We start from the raw sequence: 18,665 nt of genomic DNA, 5'->3' as shown, positions 1-18,665 counted from the left end.
TTCTTGGTGTCTACTCTGATTATTGTAATTACTCCTTAAATTTAATCAATCTATCTTTAATACTTTCTTGGTTTCAGTAGTTTACAGATCTTGGTTCTTATGAAGCGTTGGTTCCTTGTAATGTAATGTTATTATCATAGAAGTTAAATTTATTCCCGTGTTTACACTGCCTGTCTATCGCTACAGGTGACAAAGAGATCCTTATGTTGTTCTCTTTAGATCAGAGGAGGAAAGACGGCAACTTTACTCATTCATCCTGTCTTTTGTGTTTACTTTGTGGTTTCAATTTTACCGGTGTTCTTTATTTCCTCACCTACATTCAAGTTACTCCTGTAAAGAAAAAGAAAGAAAAGAAAAGAAAAACAATAACAGCAAAAACAGCTCTAGTATCAAAGGGAAAAAAGAGAGTTTATTTTGGAACCCAATTTTTTTTTAGTGTTCAAAGTTTTTAACTTGGATTTTATACATACACATAATGTTTTGAGCTAATCTACTTTCTACTTCCTCCCCTCCATTCCTGCCTGGCATCTGAACCATGGTTCATATGCTTTTATATTTTTTTAAATTTTTTTAGTAATTTTATACCAAACACAATCCTCCCCCACCCATCACCCTCCACCCCCACCTGCCCCCCACCCCCATCCACTCCTCAGAAAGGGTAAGGCCTCAAATGGGGCCTCAACAAAGCCTGGCATATCAAATTACGGCAGAACCAAGCCCCTTCCCACTGTATCAAGGCTGAGCAAGGTATCCCACCATAGGGAATGGGCTCCAAAAAGTCAACTCATGCACCAGGGATAAATCCTTGTCCCACTGCCAGGGGTCACACAAAAAGACCAAGCCATAAACTGTCACTCACATTCAGAGAGCCTAATTTTGGTCCCATGCAGGCTTCCCAGCTGTCAGTCCAGAGTCAGTGAGCTCAGGTCACCTTCCTCTCTGGGTTTCCCACCCATGATCTTGCCCCCTCCCCTTGCTCATATAACCCCTCCTTCCTCTCTTCTAGTGGACTCCAAGAGCTCAGCCCAGTGCTTGGCTGTGGATCACTGTATCTGCTTCCATAAATACGGGATGAAGTTCTGTGATGACAATTAGGGTAGTCACCAATCTGATTACCGAAGAAGGCCAATTCAGGTACCCTCTCCACTATTGCTAGGAGTCTTAACTGAAATCATCCTTGTGGATTCCTTGGCATTTTCCTAGCCCCAGGTTTCTCCCTAACCCTGTAGTGGCTCCCTCTAACAAACCATTTCTTTCATTGCTCTCCCTCTCCACCCCTCCCCCCACTCAACCATCCTGTTCCCTCATGTTCTTATACCTCTTCCCCTCTCCTCTTCCCCCTACCCTGCCCTCAGTTTACCCAGGAGCTCTCATCTATTTCCCCTTCCTAGGGTGATTCATGTGTCCCTCTTAGGGTCCTCCTTGTTACCTAGCTTCTCTGGTACTGCGGGTTATTGCCTAGTTCATATCTAATACCTGCTTATGAGTGAGTACATACTGTGTTTGTCTTCCTAGGTCTGGGTTACCTCACTCGGGATGATTTTTTTTCTAGTTCCTTTTATTTGCCTGCAGATTTCATGATGTCATCACTTTGCACAGCTGAGTAATACTCTTATGTAAATGTACCATATTTTCTTTATCTGTTCTTTGGCTGAGGGGCATCTAGGTTGTTTCCAGGTTCTGGCTATTATGAATAAAGCTACTATGAACATAGTTGAACAAGTGTCCTTGTGGTATGATTGAGCATCCTTTGGGTATATGCCCAAAAGTGGCATTGTATCACAAGGTCTTGAGGTAGATTGATTCCCAATTTTCTGAGAAGTCGCCATACTAATTTATGGACAAGTCTGTACTCCCACCGGCAGTGGAGGAATGTTCCACATCCAACATAAGCTGTCCTTAGTGGTTTTTTGATCTTAGCCATTCTGACAGCTGTAAGATGGTAGCTAAGCCTCATTTTGATTTGCATTTCCCTGATGACTAAGGATGTTGAACAGTTCCTTAAATGTCTTTCAGCCATTTGAGATTCTTCTGTTAAGAATTCTCTGTTTAGATCTGTACCCCATTTTTTAATTGGATTGTTTGGTATTTTTATGTCTAGTTTGGGAAAAACAAAAAATCCTGGATAGTCAAAACAATCCTTTACAATAAAGGAACTTCTAGAGACATCACTGTCCCTGACTTCAAGCTCTACTATAGAGCTATAGTTTGGTACTGGTATAAAAACAAACATGTAGATCAATGGAATCAAATTGAAGACACATTAATCCACACACCTATGAACACTTGATTTTTGATAAAGAAGTCAAAATTGTACAATGGAATAAAGAAAGCATCTTCAGCAAATGATGCTGGCATAACTGGATGCCAGCATGTAGAGGAATGCAAATGGATCCTATCACTATGCACAAAACTTAAGTCCAAGTAGATCAAAAACCTCAACATAAATCCAGTTACATTGAACCTTATAGAAGAGAAAATGGGAAGTAGGCTTGAACGCATTGGCACAGGAGAACACTTCCTAAATATAACCCCAGCAGCACAGACACTGAGAGCAACAATCAATAAATGGGACCTCCTGAAACTGAGAAGCTTCTGTAAGGCGAAGGACACAGTCAACAAGACAAAATGGCAGCCTACAGAATGGAAAAAGATCTTCACCAACCCCACATCGGACAGAGGGCTGATCTGCACATAGCTACTTTCCAGAAGTTTCCTTCACACTGCCTAGGGTTCTTTATTTTATTCTGAAGGACCCCTAAAGGATCCCTCACAGGGTGATCTCCTAGCAATAAAGTTTATTTACCCGGGAGTGTTTTGATTGACTTTTGTTTTTGAGAGATGCTTTTCTTTATGTAGAGTTCTTGTTCTACAAGTTATTGATTTTTCTTTTTAATTTTTAAATTACTCAGTGTGTAACTGTGTGTGTGTGTGTGTGTGTGTGTGTCTGTGTTTATGTGTGACTCATATGATATACAGATTAGAGGACAACTTGTGGGACTTAGTTCTCTCCTTCCACTGTGTGGGTCCCAATAATCGAGTTCAGGTCATCAGTCCAGGCAGTAAGTGCCTCCACCCACTGAGTCATCTCACTGCCTCTCCTGCCCCCTTTCACCATTTTGAATATAATCATCCCTTGATTCCTGGTCTCTACTGTTTCTGCTGAAAAGTCCACCTTTAAACTTACGGGAGACACCTCATATATGAGTCATTTTTCCCTCTGATTTTGAGAGTCTCTCTTTGTTTTGTCTTTGTCTTTTTTTTTCAATTTAAAAAGTATACCAAAATGGACAGTAGTGGCACACACCTTTAATCCCAACACCAGGGAGGCAGAGACAGGCAGATCTCTGTGAGCTCAAGACCAGCCTGGTCCACAAAGTTGGTTTCAGGACAGTGACTGTGACACAGAGAAACCCTGTCTCAGAAAAAAAAAAAAGTATGTTGATTCAGCAACGCTAATTTAGAATTGTAACAGACAGTGGGAAAATGTTCTTTGACATTTTCAAATTCCTGACATGATATTCTTTAAGGGTATTCTCAGAGTTTTCAAAATTATATTTTTAAACATACTTATAGCAGTCTTCACATGCTATAATTTGAATAGCTAAACTTTTTTTTTAAGACAGGGTTTCTCTGTGTAGTTTTGGCTGTTGTGGAATTCACTTTGTAGACCAGGCTGGCCTCGAACTCACAGAGGTCCACCTGCCTCTGCCTTCTGAGTGCTGGGATTAAGAATAGCTAAAACTTACTGATTTTTATTGAGCTATACATTTTTCTCTGCTACCCTCCCCACTTCAATCCTCCCCCAAGGTCTCCATGCTCCCAATTTATTCAGGAGATCTTGTCTTTTTCTACTTCCCATACAGATTAGATCTGTGTAAGTCTCTCTCAGTGTCCTCAATGTTGTCTAAGTTCTCTGGGATTGTGGTTTCTAGGCTGGCTTTCTTTGCTTTATGTTTAAAAACCACCTATGAGTGAGTACATGTGATAATTGTCTTTCTGTGTCTGGGTTACCTCACTCAAAATGTTTTCTAGCATCATCCATTTTCCTGCAAAATTCAAGCTGTCGTTATTTTTTCTGCTGTGTAGTACTCCATTGTGTAAATATACCACATTTTCCTTATCCATTCTTCGGTCGAGGGGCATTTAGGTTGCTTCCAGTTTCTGGCTATGACAAACAAAGCTGCTATGAACATAGCTGAGCACATGTCCTTGTGGCATGATTTAGCATTCTTTGGATATATACCCAAAAGTGGTATTGCTGGGTCTTGAGGAAGGTTGTTTCCTAATTTTCTGATAAATCACCACACTGACATCCAAAAGGGCTATACCAGCTTGCATTCCCACCAGCAACGCAGAAGTGTTCCCTTTACCCCACAACCTCTCCAGCATAAGTTGTCATCAGTGTTTTTGATCTTGGCCAAGGAATAGCTAAAACTTTTAAAGACTAAATTTCTTCTCTATGTTTATTCATACTTTCAGAAACTACATCCTGCAGAAATAGTCAGTAAATCATAGTTTAAAATTTAGGTCTCATGGTAAGATAACCATCCTTCCTTGAGAGAGCATTCAAAGGACTTACACAAGGCATGCTATTTATGTGAACTTACTAGTGCGAATTTTGTCTTATTAATTATCATCTCTTGTTCTCCTTTCCAAATGTTACACACCTGTGCATACGTTTGTTTGCACGTATGCCTATAAACATTGTAGGCTCAGATCGACTTGAGGGAAGTCAGTATGTTTCTGAGATTGAGTGACCTCGACTAATATCATACCTAAGCCCATTAACTTCCCTGAAAATTTTGTGATTTCATTTTTTTAGGGCTGAATATAGTGTGTTTTACATACACACCAGATTTTCATTATCCATTCATCTCTTGTTGGACTAGGTTGGTTCCCTTTTCTTGCTATAATGATTAGGACAGCAATAAACAAGGAGGTGTAAATATCTCCTTGGTGTCGAGTTCTCTGGGTACATGCCCAGAGGGAAATACTGAATCATATGGTAGTTCTACTTTTAATTTTTTGAGGTACCGCCAAACTGATTTCCATGATAGATAGATAGATGTGTTAATTTGCACACAGCTGTGAATAAGGACCCCTGTTTGCACAGCCACCAAAATGCTCATTGTCAGATCCCTTAGTGACCCCCATTCTGACTGGGGTGAGGCAGTATCTCGACTTCATTTTCATTTCCTCGATGGCTAGAGAGATTGAAAACTTTTAAGAAGAGCTATTGGCCACTTGTAACTTTTTATTTGAAAATCATTTATTCAATTCATTACTCCATCTATTGGTTGGTAGTTTTATTTCCTTGCTATTTAATTTTGCAGATCTTGGTATATGTAGACATTAGCCCTGTGTCTGGAGCATGGCTTGTAAAGGTGCTCTCCCACTCTGTGGGTGTGGGCTCTACTGGGTTTTGTTGCTGTGCAGAGCCTTTGATTTTCATGTGGTCACCTCTGTTGATACTTGGGACTGGCTCCTGAACTTTTGGTGTTCTTTCCTACTCCAGTGTCTTCAAGAGTAGGTCCTGTGTTTTCATCTGGAAATTTTCACTTTGTATTTTGAGGAACAAGTTTATCAGAACTGGTCTGAAATCTTCCTTGGAAGTTGAATAGAATTCAGCTGTGAATACGTCCCATCCTGGTTTTTCTCTGTGGGAGAATTTTTGATTTCATCTTCAATCTCATTGCTCACAGTGCGTATGTTTAAGTTATTTGTATCTTCTGGCTTTAATTTTTGTAGAGGATACATATTAAGAAATTCTTCTATTTATTCTAGGTTTTACTGGTGTACGTTTACAAAGTATTTGCTAATAATGTTTTCTATTTCACTGTAGTCTGTTTTGGTGGCACACTTTTCATATCCAATTCTGAAGTATCTTTAAAACTCCAATCTCCTTCAAAGTTCTGTGGACCCTAGTAAAAGAAGCAAGTTAAATGCTTTCTCACTTCACGATGGAAGAGCTAGGGCACAGTCATGACCAAATCAAAGCAAAACCAAAGTTCACCAGTGTAAAAGTTCAGGGCTTGGTGTCTGGGACCCGTTCATGGTGCTCTGGCTGGGTTTCTGTTGCTGTGATAAAACGCCACAACCAAAAGCAACTTGGGAAGGAAGAGGCTTATTTCAGCTTAAGCTTCCAGAAAACAATCTATCACTGAGGAAAGTCAGGGCAGGAATTCAAATGAGACAGAAATCTGGAGGCAGGAGCTGATGCAAAGGCCGTGGAGGGGTGCTGCTTACTGGCTTGCTCTTCGTGGCTTGCTCAACCTGCTTCCTAACAGAAGAACCCAGGACCACTAGCGCTGGAGTGGTTCCATCCACAGTGAGCCTGGCCCTCCCACATCAATCATCAAACAGGACAATGCCCCACAGGCCTGTCCATTGGCCAATCTGAGGGGCCATTTTCTCTGATGAAGTTTCTTCTCCTCCGGTGACTCTAGCTTGTGTCAAGTTGATGTGAAACTAACCAGTACATCTCTGATCCTGCGGAGGCTGGAAGCCAAGGTGCCTGGTGCTTTCTGGTTCTGTTCCTACAAAAGCCAGAGACCTCACTGTATAGTGCTTTCTGGTCCCACCAGAGATGGAAGCCTATTGTCTTTGCCTTTTGATATTTGCTTGTGATGTGATTGTTGTGGGTCTCTCTAAACTGATCCTCCTTGAAGTGTGTGGAGTACTTGGAAGTACAGGAAGTACAGCTCATCTCTAAGCCTTCATCTATTATTTCACCAACACCCCGCCATCTGAAACCCACATTATGCATAGTGTGGCGTGTTTGATGGTACCCACTGGACTCTGGCCTGTGGATCAGCTCACCTTGATTTTCTCTCTGTTACCGAAATGCGATTGTCTCCATGGACATCTATTCCAAGTCATTGATGTTCATCTTCTGCCTCTTACAACTGCTCTCAGGTTGCACTGATGAGGTTTTTATCTCAGAATATTCTTTTCATGAAAGAGTGAGAGACAGGGTCTCACTACATAGCCCAGCATGGCCCAGAGCTGGCATTCCTCCTGCCTCAGCCTCCCACTGCTGAGATTGCAACCAAGCCCACTTCACACTTTTCTATATAGAAATAGATAGAGGCCATTTTTATGATTTTATGGACATTTTTATTTGTCCTGATATTGGGTTTTTTTGTTGTTAGACTTCTTTGTTTTGTTAAACTTCTTTGTCTTTTTTGTTATTTGAATATACTTAAATTTTAAGCAATGTGGTCTTACTGTATAGCCCAGGCTAGCCCAAGTTCCTGAGTTCAAGGGATCCTCAACCCAACCTCCCTAGCAGCTGAGGCCACAAGCATGTATCACCAAACTGGACCTAAGCAGCTTCTCTAAAGCCTGTGTCTAGTAAGTCCAACATCTGTATTTCCTTGGAAACAGTGTCTAGAGGTTATTGTTATTTTCCTGTCAGTGGGCCCTGCCTTTGTGTCTTCCAGTGTTCATAATGTTTTGTTAAAAGCAGGATGATTCATATCATAAACTGATGACTACCCTGAACGTAAAATTCTCTAGATCCAGAGAGTTTTGGTTTTGCTTTTCTGTTTTGTTTACTTTTATAAAGCTGATTAAGCAATCTGCTTGTTTTTCATTATAGCCTGAAGTCTCTTCAATTACCACGGTTATTTCCAGAATGCTGAATGGCCCGTGGCTATCTCATTTCCCAAGATCTTCCTTTCAAAGGTTTCAGTTAGTCTGCCATGTGTCAGTCACTGGCCCAGACGTCTATGAAATTACTCAATTGCCTGTAACTGTTTTCAGGGGACGCCCTGTAACGAAAATGCCTTTCACTCTGTGTAAGCAGACACAGGCCATGGGTAAACACCCTTATCGGCGGGCTTTCTGTGAACTGCTTGACCAGAGTATAATGGTAATCATTCGGCAAATGGGCTTTGAAAGCCCTGTGAGCATGTCTGTTTCCTTATGAGGCTGCTAAGAAGGTAATTTTACTATGAATATGGCCCGTGACATTTTAAGGTTATTTGGGGAGATGTAACCAAGGCTTAGAACCAAAAGCGAGCCAGATTTTTGCAATTTGAATCATTTCCAGCATTTGAAGAAAAAAAAATTGTCTATTTCTACCCATTTTCTAATGGCCTTTTAAATGCTTTAATTAAAATATAATCACATTATATACTGCTTCCCTTTCATCACTGCCCCAACCTTTCCTGTGTCCCTTCCCCTCCTCCTACGTCACCTCTCTCTCAAACTGATGGACTCCATTTATTTTTTCCCCTTTATTGAAAATGGATTTTTTTCATACAATATATTCTGGTTATGGTTCCCCCCGACTCCTTCCACTTTCTCTCCACCTCTCCTCCCATCCAGATCCACACCTTCTCTGTCTCTTGTTAGAAAACAAACAGACATGTAAGGAGTTGCTCAACATCCTTAGTTATCAGTGAAATGCAAATCAAAATGAGTCTGCAATGCCATCTTAACACCTGTCAGAATGGCTAAGATCACAAACACTGAGGACAGCGTATGTTGGGGAGGATGTGGAATAAGGGGAACACTTCTCCACTGCTGGTGGGAGTGCAAACTTGTACATAAATCAGTATGGTGACTTCTCAGAAAACTGGGAATCCATCTACATCAATACCTTGTAATACTATACTACTTGGGCATATACCTAAAGGATGCTCAATCATACCACAAGGACATGTGCTCAACTATGTCCATAGCAGCATTATTCATAATAGCCAGAACCTAGAAGCAACCTAGATGCCTCCCAACTGAAGAATGGATGAAGAAAATGTGATACAGTTACACAACGGAGTATTACTCAGTTGTAAAAACAGCCTTTTTTTGCATCTAAATGAGATGATCATGTGGTTTTTGTCTTTCAGTCTGTTTATATGTTGAATTACATTTGTTGGTTTATGTATGTTGAAACAATCCTGCGTCTCTAAGATGAAGTTTACTTGATCATGGTGGATGATCTTTTTGATTTGTTCTTGGATTCAGTTTGCAAGTTTATTGAGAATTTTTACATCTGTGTTCATCAGGGAAATTGATCTGTAATTCTCTTTCTTTTTCAGGTCTTTTATGTGGTTTAAGTATCAAGGTAACTGTGGTCTCATAGAAAGAATTGGGTAGTCCTTCAGTCTATATTTTTTGTGGAATTATTTGAGGTGTATTTGCATTAACTCTTCTTTGAAAATCAGGTAGAATTCTGCTCTAAAACATCTGACCTTAAGCGATTTTTTTTGATTGGGTGACTTTTACTTACTGCTTCTGTTTTACTAGGGGTTATAGGTCTGTTTAAATCTTAAGTTAACTTTGATAGGTGGCATATAGCAAGAAAATTATTATTTTAGACTTTTGAATTTGGAGTACAGATTTTTAATTTCCTATGATTCTCTGAATTTCCTTCATGTCTTTTGTTATGTCTCCTTTTAATTTTAATTTTCATTTTGGTCTTCTCTCTGCTATTTGTCCATCTTACTGACTCTCAAGGAACCAATTCTTTGTTTTATTGACACTTTGTATTGTTTTCGTTGTTATTGTTATTTGTTTCTATTTTGTTGATTTTAACCCTAAGTTTGACTATTTCTTGACATCTACTCCTTTGGGATGTTATTTCTTCTTTTTGCTTTAGATCTTTCAGGTATTCTGTTAAGTTGTTAATATGGGATCTTTATAGTTTTTCTTTTAAAACATGTTATTATTTTTTACATCCCAACCACAGTTTCCCCTCCCTCCCTCCTCCTCCTATTTACTCCCCTCAAATCCCCTCTGCCCCTCCCACTGTCCATTCCTCCTCCATTTCTATTCAGAAAAGGGCATACCTCCTATGGATATCAACCAAACATTCTGTATCAAGTTGTAGTAAGAATAGGCACCTCTCCTTATATTAAGGCTGGGCAGGGCAACCCAGTATGAGAAATAGGAACTCAAAAGCCAGCAAAAAAGTTGATGGAGGAGGGTCATCTGTCTATGTGTTACTTTCATTGGTTAATAAAGAAACAGCTTTGGCCCTTTAATAGGACAGAAAATTAGGTAGGCGGAGTAGACAGAACAGAATTGTGGGAGAAAGAAAGCAGAGTCAGGCAGACACCTCAGGCAGTTGCCATGACTCTCCTCTCCGAGACAAACACAGGTTAGGATCTTCCCAGTAAGCTACCACCTCGTGGTGCTACACACATTAATAGAAATGGGTTAAGCAATATGTGAGAATTAGCCAATAAGAGGCTGAAACTAATGAGCCAGGCAGTGTTTAAATAAATACAGTTTCCATGTAATTATTTCGGGTGTAAAGCTAGCTGGGTGGCGGGACACCGTTCCTTCTACAAAGAGTCAGAGACAGCACTTGTTTCCTTGGTTAGGCATCCCACAGGAAACCAAGCTACACAACTGTAACATATATGCAAAGGGCCTAGTCAGTCCCATGCAGGCTCCGCAGTTGTCAGTTCAGTCTCTGTGAGCCCCATATATGCAAAGGACCTAGGTCGGTCTCATGCAGGCTCCTTAGCTGTCAGTTCTGTCTCTGCGAGCACCTGTGAGCCCAGGTTGGTTGATTCTGTGGGTTTTCCTGTGGTATCCTTGATCCCTCTGGCTCCTACAATCCTTCATCTCCTCTCTTCTACAGAATTCCTGAGCTTCACCTAATGTTTGGCTGTGATTGCTGCATCTGCTTCTATCAGTTGCTAGATGAATCCTCTCTGACAACCATTGCGCTAGGCACCAATCTATGAGAATAGTAGAATATCATTAGACATCATTATATTGACTTTTTTGCCAGTCGTGTTTGGTTCCTTCTAAGGTCTCTGGGCCATCCAGGCTCTGGGTCCTGGCACTCCCGGCAGTGTCAGGAGTGGGCTCCTCTCATGGCGTGGGTCTCAGGCTGCACCAGTCATCGTTTGGCCACTCCCACAATTTCTGCGCCACTTTTATTTTTAACGTGGGCACTTAGTGCTACACACTTCCTTTTAGAACAGCCTTCTCCATGTCCCATAGGTTTGGGCATGTGTGTTTTCATTTTCGTCCAATTTTGGAAAGTTCTTAATTTCATTTCCTTCTTGGTTTCTGTTTGGATCCATTCAGAAAGGAGTTCGTCAGTTTCTATGAGTTTGTAGGCATTCTATTGTTTCTGTTGTTGGCATCCAGCTTTAATCCACGGTGCTCAGATAGGGCACAGGGGCTTATTTCAATTTTCTTGTATCTGTTGAGACTTGCTTTGTGACAGAGTATGTGGTCAGTTGTGGAGAAAGTTCCATGAGGTTCAGAGAAAAGGGGAACTTTTGTTTTGAGCTTGGGTGAAATGTTCTGTAAAAACCTGTTGGGTCTATTTGTTGTATAACACCTGTTAGCGCCAGTACTTCCCTGTTTATTTTTTGTCTGGCTGACCTGCCTACTGGAGAGAGTAGGATACTGAAGCCTCCCACTATCACTCTATGAGGGTCTATATGTTTTTTAACTATGGTAATGTTTCTTTTATAAAGTTGGATGCCCTTGTGTTTGGAGCAGTGATGTTAAGAATTTCAATATCCTCTTGGTGGATTTTTCTTTTGATGATGTCAATCTCTTCTCTTTACTCTTTGGACTGAAGTCTGTTTTGTCAGATATTAAAAATGACTACACTGGCTTGCTTCTTAAGTCCATTTGCTAGGAATGTCTTTTTCCATCCTTTTACCCTGAGGTGATGTCCCTCCTGATGTTAAGGTATTTTTCTTGGATACAGCAGAAGGATGGATCTTGTTTTTTAACCCATTCTGTTAGTCTGCGTCTTTTTATTGGGAAACTAAGACCACTGATGTTGAGAGTTACTGTTCTTGTGGTGGTGTGGGGTCCCCCACCCTATATTCTTCATGTTTTCTTGGGTGTGGTTAGCCCTTCCAGGCTGAAGTATTCCTTCTAGTGCCTTCTATAAGTGCCGCTTATAGACAGATATTGCTTAAATTAGGTTTTATTTTTGGAATGTCTTTCCTTCTTAATCTATTATAATAGAAAGTTTTTTGGGTATAGTAGTTTGAGCTGAAATATGTAGCCTCTTAGAGTCTGTAGAACATCTATCCAGGCCCTACTCACTTTTAGAGTCTCCATTGAGAAGTCAGATTTTTTTCTAGTAGGTCTGCCTTTCTGTGTTTTCTAGTAGGTCAGCCTTTCTGTGTTACTTGGTCGTTTTCTCGAACTTTTAATATTGTTTGTTCTGTATGTTTAGAGTTTTTATTATTATGGACCAAGGGGAATTTCTTTTCTGGTCCAGTCTAGTTGGTGTTCTGTATGCTTCTTGTACCCTGATATGTACCTCTCCCTTCAAGTTGGGGAAGTTTTCTTCTATAATTTGTTGAAAATATTTTCTGTGCTTTTGTCCTGGGTTTCTTTTCTTCTGTTTTTATTGTTCTTAAATTGGTTCTTTTCATAGTGTCCCAGATTTCCTGGGTGTATTGTGCCTGGATGTTTTTTAGATTTAACATTTTCATTAACCGAGTTATCCATTTCTTCTATCTAATCTTCAGTGCCTGAGATTTTCTCTTCCATCTCTTGTATTCTGTTGGTGAGACTTGTCCAGAATTTTTCATTTCCAGTTTTCTTGCAGTTTGGGTTATTTTATTGATTCTATTTCCAGTCTTGACTGTTTTCATCATTTCACTCCACTGCTTATGTCTTTATAGATTTCTTTAATAGGCTTATTCATATTCTGATGTGGGATGTCTTTTTGTATATTCGTTGCTTTTATTGGCTAATGAATAATGCTTTGGCCTGTGGCAGGACAAAATATAGCCAGGCTGGAAAAGATATAAAGAGAGAGAGTGGGCAGAGTCAGGGAGATGCCATGTAGCTACCGAAGGAGAAAGACCCCCGCTGGAACCTTTTGGATAAGCCACAGCTTCATGGCAATACACAAATTAATAGAAATGGGTTAATTTAAGATGTAAGAGCTAGCTATAAATATGCTTGAGTCATTGGCCGAACAGTGTTGTAATTAATATAGTTTCTGTGTGATTATTTGGATCTGAGCAGTCAGGAAATGAACAAGCAGTCTCCTCTTACAATATCCTCTTTAAAGACCTCCTACATATTCATAAAGGCCATTTTGAAATCCTTATCTGGTGTTCCAGCTCTATCCCATTTCTCAGGGCCCGCTGTGGTAAACTGACTGAGCCTTTGTGGAGGCATATTGTCCTGGCTGTTACTGGGTTTGATACTGGTGTCTAGGCTTCTAGTTTGGGGGTGTTTTAATTCTAGCTGCTGATATCTGGTCTTGTCTTCACTGGGTAGGTGTTCTGCTCCATGGATTCTGTTATTCTTTCGGGTTCAGAGGAGAGTGTTGTATCTGTGTGTTACCCAATATGAAATGCTTCTGAGATCCTGCCAGATGTGTCCACCAGAGGCTCTGGTTAGAATGTGTTTCTTCATCTTGGGAGCTGCCACTTAGAGATGGAGAGAGCCTAGAACGGGAGCAGGGGGTTGTCCATAGTTCTTTGCCTAGGAGTAACACCATGAGATTAACACCCCTTCTGTGGCTACATGGCTATTGGTGGTGTTACGGGCTAGTTTAGATAGTCATATTGTTAGAGTGTCATGGGTGTAGCTCCCTGTCATTTCTAGAAGAAACAATCTCACAACCAATTTCCTGTTCTTCTGGCTCTTACAATCTTTTTGCTCCCATCTTCCTTAGTGTTCCCTGAGACTTAAGTACTCTTGTATCATATAGATATACCTGTTGGGCCTGGGCTCCCCACAATCTGTTCTCTGCATTTTGACCAGTTGTAGTTTTCTGTGACAGTCTCCATGCTGTAAAGAGAAGCTTCTATGATGACTCACAGCTATTTTACCTGTGAGTATAAAGATAAGTTTTATAACACAGTTAGGAATTATGCTTGTCCAGTAAAGTGGTGGAAGTAGACTCTCCCCTAAGATCCATGACCTCATGAGCCCTGAGTAGTTGGCTAGGTCTCCAGTACCAGGCAGGATTTCCCTCCCATTGTGCAGATCTTAAGTTAATACAAGGTATGAGTGTCACCATAGCACCTTTGGGTGTATCTTGCCGTGGTAGTCACTGCTGTGGCTCATAGATGTCACAGTTCGATAGGACTATTGATTGCTCGCCTATCTTGGAAGCTTGCACAGCACCCTTCCTAACAGCTTTCTTGGAGATAATCCTCGGAATCCTTACTGTATCATTTCCACCCACATCGCTTCTACATTTGGCATTCTACTTAAAGAGTATCCAAGCGTGATCAACAGTCTCGACTGTCAACTTGATGGCCTTTAGCATCACCATGGAAACAAATCTCTGGACATGTCAACAGGGAAGTTTGTAGATTAGGCTAGTGGAGGCAGGGAAATTCACTAAATGTGGGTGGCACCATCCTATGGATTGGGGTCCTGGATAGAATAAAGAGAAGGGGAGATGGGCACCACCATTCGTCACATTCTGCTCCCTGAGTAGGGGAGGCCATGTGACCCGCTGCTTCATGTTCCTGTGGTCATGCCTTCTCCACCATGACCAGCTGCTTCAGGTTCCTGTGGTCATGCCTTCTCCACTGTGACCAGCTGCACTTTCCATCTCTGAGATGGAAGAAACTCTTTTTTTTTTTTAAGAAACTCTTAAGTTGCTTTAGTCAGGTTTTTTTTTTTTTATTTTTTGGTTTTTCGAGACAGGGTTTCTCTGCAGCTTTTTTTAGAGCCTGTCCTGGAACTAGCTCTTGTAGACCAGGCTGGCCCCGAACTCACAGAGATCCACCTGCCTCTGCCTCCCGAGTGCTGGGATTAAAGGCGTGCGCCACCACCGCCCGGCTAGGTTTTTTTTTAAGCAACAAGGAAAGTAACCAATACAAATATTTCAATATAAGCCGACTTGCTTTTAAATTGTTTGCCATGGAATGAAATCAGCTCTCGAGAAGGATGGGCTGAGTCTATTCTCGGAGCTCACACCTGCCACTCCCAAGTAGCACAGCTCTATTTAATGTTCTAATTATGTGTTGTCTCATCTACCAGATTACATCTGCTCTGGATGTAGGAAAAAGTAGCCATTCCTGTCAACTGTGTCTGGCAAAAAAAAAAAAAAAAAAAAAAAAAAAAAAAAAAAAAAAAAAAAAAAAAAAAAAAAACCACGTGAAACAGGGCTGGGAGTGGTAAGTGAGAACGCAAACTGAATGTCCCGTGTGCTTATTTATCTGACTACGCTAACTTCGGGCAGGACATCCTAATAACAGCAAGGGCAGTGTGCTAGTGTTCCCACTAACTTATTCCTGAATTCTGACGTAAGACTTGGGCATTCCCAAACCATGAGTGCTCTGCCACTGGCTGTAAATTCCTAACGGCAATCACTGTCTTCCTCTAACAGTAAGGAAGGCATTTCTTCTTAATGATGTGATCAAGTAGGCTAGAGAACAGGTGTATTTCCGTAGCCGCTCCTTTCTCTGAGTTCAAATAGCAAATGCTCAAAAGAACAGTAGCAATGTACTCTGACAGCTGGCTACAGTCAAGCCAGTGCACATGACAGTGTGTGTGTGTGTGTGTGTGTGTGTGTGTGTGTGTGTGACTGTGTATGTACACGGAGTCCAGAAGAGGGCATCATGTGTCCTCCGTCATCACATTTCCACCTATTTTTTTGAGCAGGACTCTCCGTGTACCTGAACTTCGTGGGTAGGCTGGACTCCAGGAGAGCACAGTGATCCTCCTTTCTCAGCTCCTCTCAGAGCAGGGCTGACAGGCATCTGCAGAGATGCTCAACTTGTTATGTGGCTCCTGGGACCCAAACTCAGGTACTCATGACTGTAGAGCCAACATTCCTAACCACTGGGCCATCTCTCTGGGCCCTGTTCTTATTTCTTTTGAAATCTCAGAGAACAAATAAAAATGCTATAACTAACAAATGTTATCTTTGATATTCCTACTGATCAGTCAATATTAAAGAGTAAACAAAATATCAAAAATGGATTTTTTTCACTAAAAATTCATTAGAATTACCTGGGTCCTCACCCTGGGTGACAGGGGAAATTTAATATGAAAGAACTTTCATAGGTGGGGAGATGGCTATCAATTAGTAAAGTGTTTGCTATTTACCCATGTAAAAAGCCAGACAAAGTGCTATTGTGCCTGTAATCTCAAAGCTGGGAGGGAGGGAGAGGATCTCTGGAACTTGGCTGGTCTAGCTGAATCAGTGAGCTTCAAGTCTGTGAGAGGCCCTGCCTCAAAACATAAGGTGGGGAGCAATTGAAGAAGACATGTGACATCAACCTCTGGCCTACACACACATGAACACATGTATATACACACACACCACAATACACACAGCGCACACACACACACACAATAAATATATTACACATACGCACAAATACACACACAAATACAAGCACCTCCAGTATCCAAAATGGTCCGGTTTCTCTTAGAGTTTCTTTACAACCACAGCAGCATGCCAGGAGAGAGGCTCAAAGACAGAAGAAAGCCTGCGGGTTCCGAGCTCCGGGCTTTCTGCACTGGATCTAAAAACAGAGAGCCCACCCAGGGTTGGAGGGTGGAGTCTCAGGGCAGGGTTGGCCTGTTTAGGAGTAGAACAGGAACATGGATTAGAGCCGTGTTTAAGGAAGCAGTCAGTGGTCTCTTGTTAAGAGAAGCAAGGCCAAGGAGAAAATACTATGGCTTGGTTAAGTCTAAGTGTGGACCCCAAAGGGCTCCCATGCAGGGAGCTTAGACAGCAGCGTGGTGCTCTGAAGATCCTGGAGACTCCAATGGTGGACTTCATGAGGGTGATGGGGTCACCAAGGCTCTCCTTTAAGAATGGATCAGTATTGTCTCAGAGGACTGAGGTAAGTCTCATGTGACTGGATTACTTCTCTGAGAAAGGGAAGCAGCTCTGTTGGTAGAATGCGTGCTATGGATACAGACCGCCACATCTGTAGATGACAACCTCATGCCTCAACATCAAGCCTCAACATCAAAAGGTTGAAGACTCCAGCCCCACGCTGACCTCATAGGCTGCTCCATTCTGTCTGTGAGAAACCATTTCCCTTTCCTCGTCTACCTCATTGTGATGTAGCAGATGACCGCACCAAGGGTGGTGGTCAGAAGCAGCCACTAGAATGCTGAGACAAAATGCTCCCTTCTTTATAAACTATCCAGCCTTTGGCATTTCATTACAGTAACACAAAACAGACAAAGATAGAAGGCTCTGGGGGACATAGGAGACCTACCTTCCTGCGTAGCAGTTTCCTACCCAGTGAAACATTCTGTTTTGGAGGGGAAGCTCACGAGACTCAGGAAGTAAACACACTTCACTGTCCTCCGGAGATAAAACTTGACAAGATTCATGGGCCTCCTCCCCCAAGATTTTGGATGCAGGAAACACCTGATGGGGAGGAGGAGACTCTGCCAGGCTGAGCTGGGGGAGACACACTCGTTGACCAGGCATGCAGGACGTTCTCAGTTACAGCCTTCCAGAGTGGTTACCCCTTTTGAGGTAGACTTTTCACACTGCCTTTGAGTCATCCCTGTTCCTGTAAGTAAGTAACCTTGGTCACCAGATGACTTTACTTCAGCCTACCCTCTGTCCCCTTCCTGGAGGGAACAGACGTGCGTCACGTCTCCCCAGGAAAAGTCACACGTAGCACCACCTCACAAGTGACATGCAACAGAGATCTGGAAGGCTGCACCAACAGGCACCGTGCCCTGTGTAATTTTAAATTCGGAAGTGCCCATTCCCAGGATCCAGTTCCTTCCAGTTCAGGGAGGGGATCTCCCCTGTGGATCCAAGACTCCAAATGGGATTTCCAGGACCCCTAACAATCATCTCTTTTGTGTTTTCCCCATCTATGCTGCAGGAGAACTCCAGAAGCACCCAATGTAACGTTGGGCCTGCAGTCCAAGGCCAAGTGCTGATATCATGATTCAACAGAAACCAGGGAGAAGGAATGGATGTTCGTGGACTTGGGTCCCTTGTAGGTGGGCTGCCTCTGCTCTTAGCAACCCTTCATCTCATATCAGGCTGTTTCCTGAGGCAGAACTTTAAAACCGTTTAAATATTAAAAAGCACGTATGTTGCAGGATCAGGGAGATGACTCGGGAAAGTACTTGTTGTGCAAGTATGAGGGTCTGAGTTCATAGCTCCAGAACATGGTGGCAAGTACTTGCAACCTCTGTTAAGGGGTGAGGGTGGAGACAGGTGAATCCTCAGACTTTCTGCCCAGTCCATGAGCTCCAAGTTCAGTGGGAGAGCCTGACTCAAAAATTAAGCTGGAGAGCAATAGAGGAAGACAGCCAGTGTCACCCTCTGGCTTATACCACAAGCACACACACACACTCATGCGCGCGTGCGCACACACACACACACACACACACACACACACACACTTATATGTATATGTGCTGGCCACTGCCTCAAGCCAATCCATCTCCAGAGAGCAGCCCCCAAACTCTTGGCACTAACTTCCTTGTGACAAGTGCCTGTACCCAGTTTCTGTCATCTGTACTTGGTTGCATTGCAGAGATGCCAGTCGTTCAGCCATCAGGTACCCAACCCATGGAACTCAGGAGCCTTGCAAGAAAAAGACGGATGGTTCCACCATTCCAGGTTGTGAGATGCTTCTGTCTGTGGGTTCTCAAAGCTTGGTAGAGACAGCCCGGATATAGCTAAGGCCTTAATCAAGTTCCCAACATCAACATGATCTCCACGGTGATGGTTCTAGGGTTATTTGAACAAACTTTGA

Source organism: Arvicola amphibius, chromosome 5 (genome assembly GCF_903992535.2).
Source record: "Arvicola amphibius chromosome 5, mArvAmp1.2, whole genome shotgun sequence".
NCBI lineage: Eukaryota > Metazoa > Chordata > Mammalia > Rodentia > Cricetidae > Arvicola > Arvicola amphibius.
Note: the sequence above shows the minus strand (reverse complement) of the source record.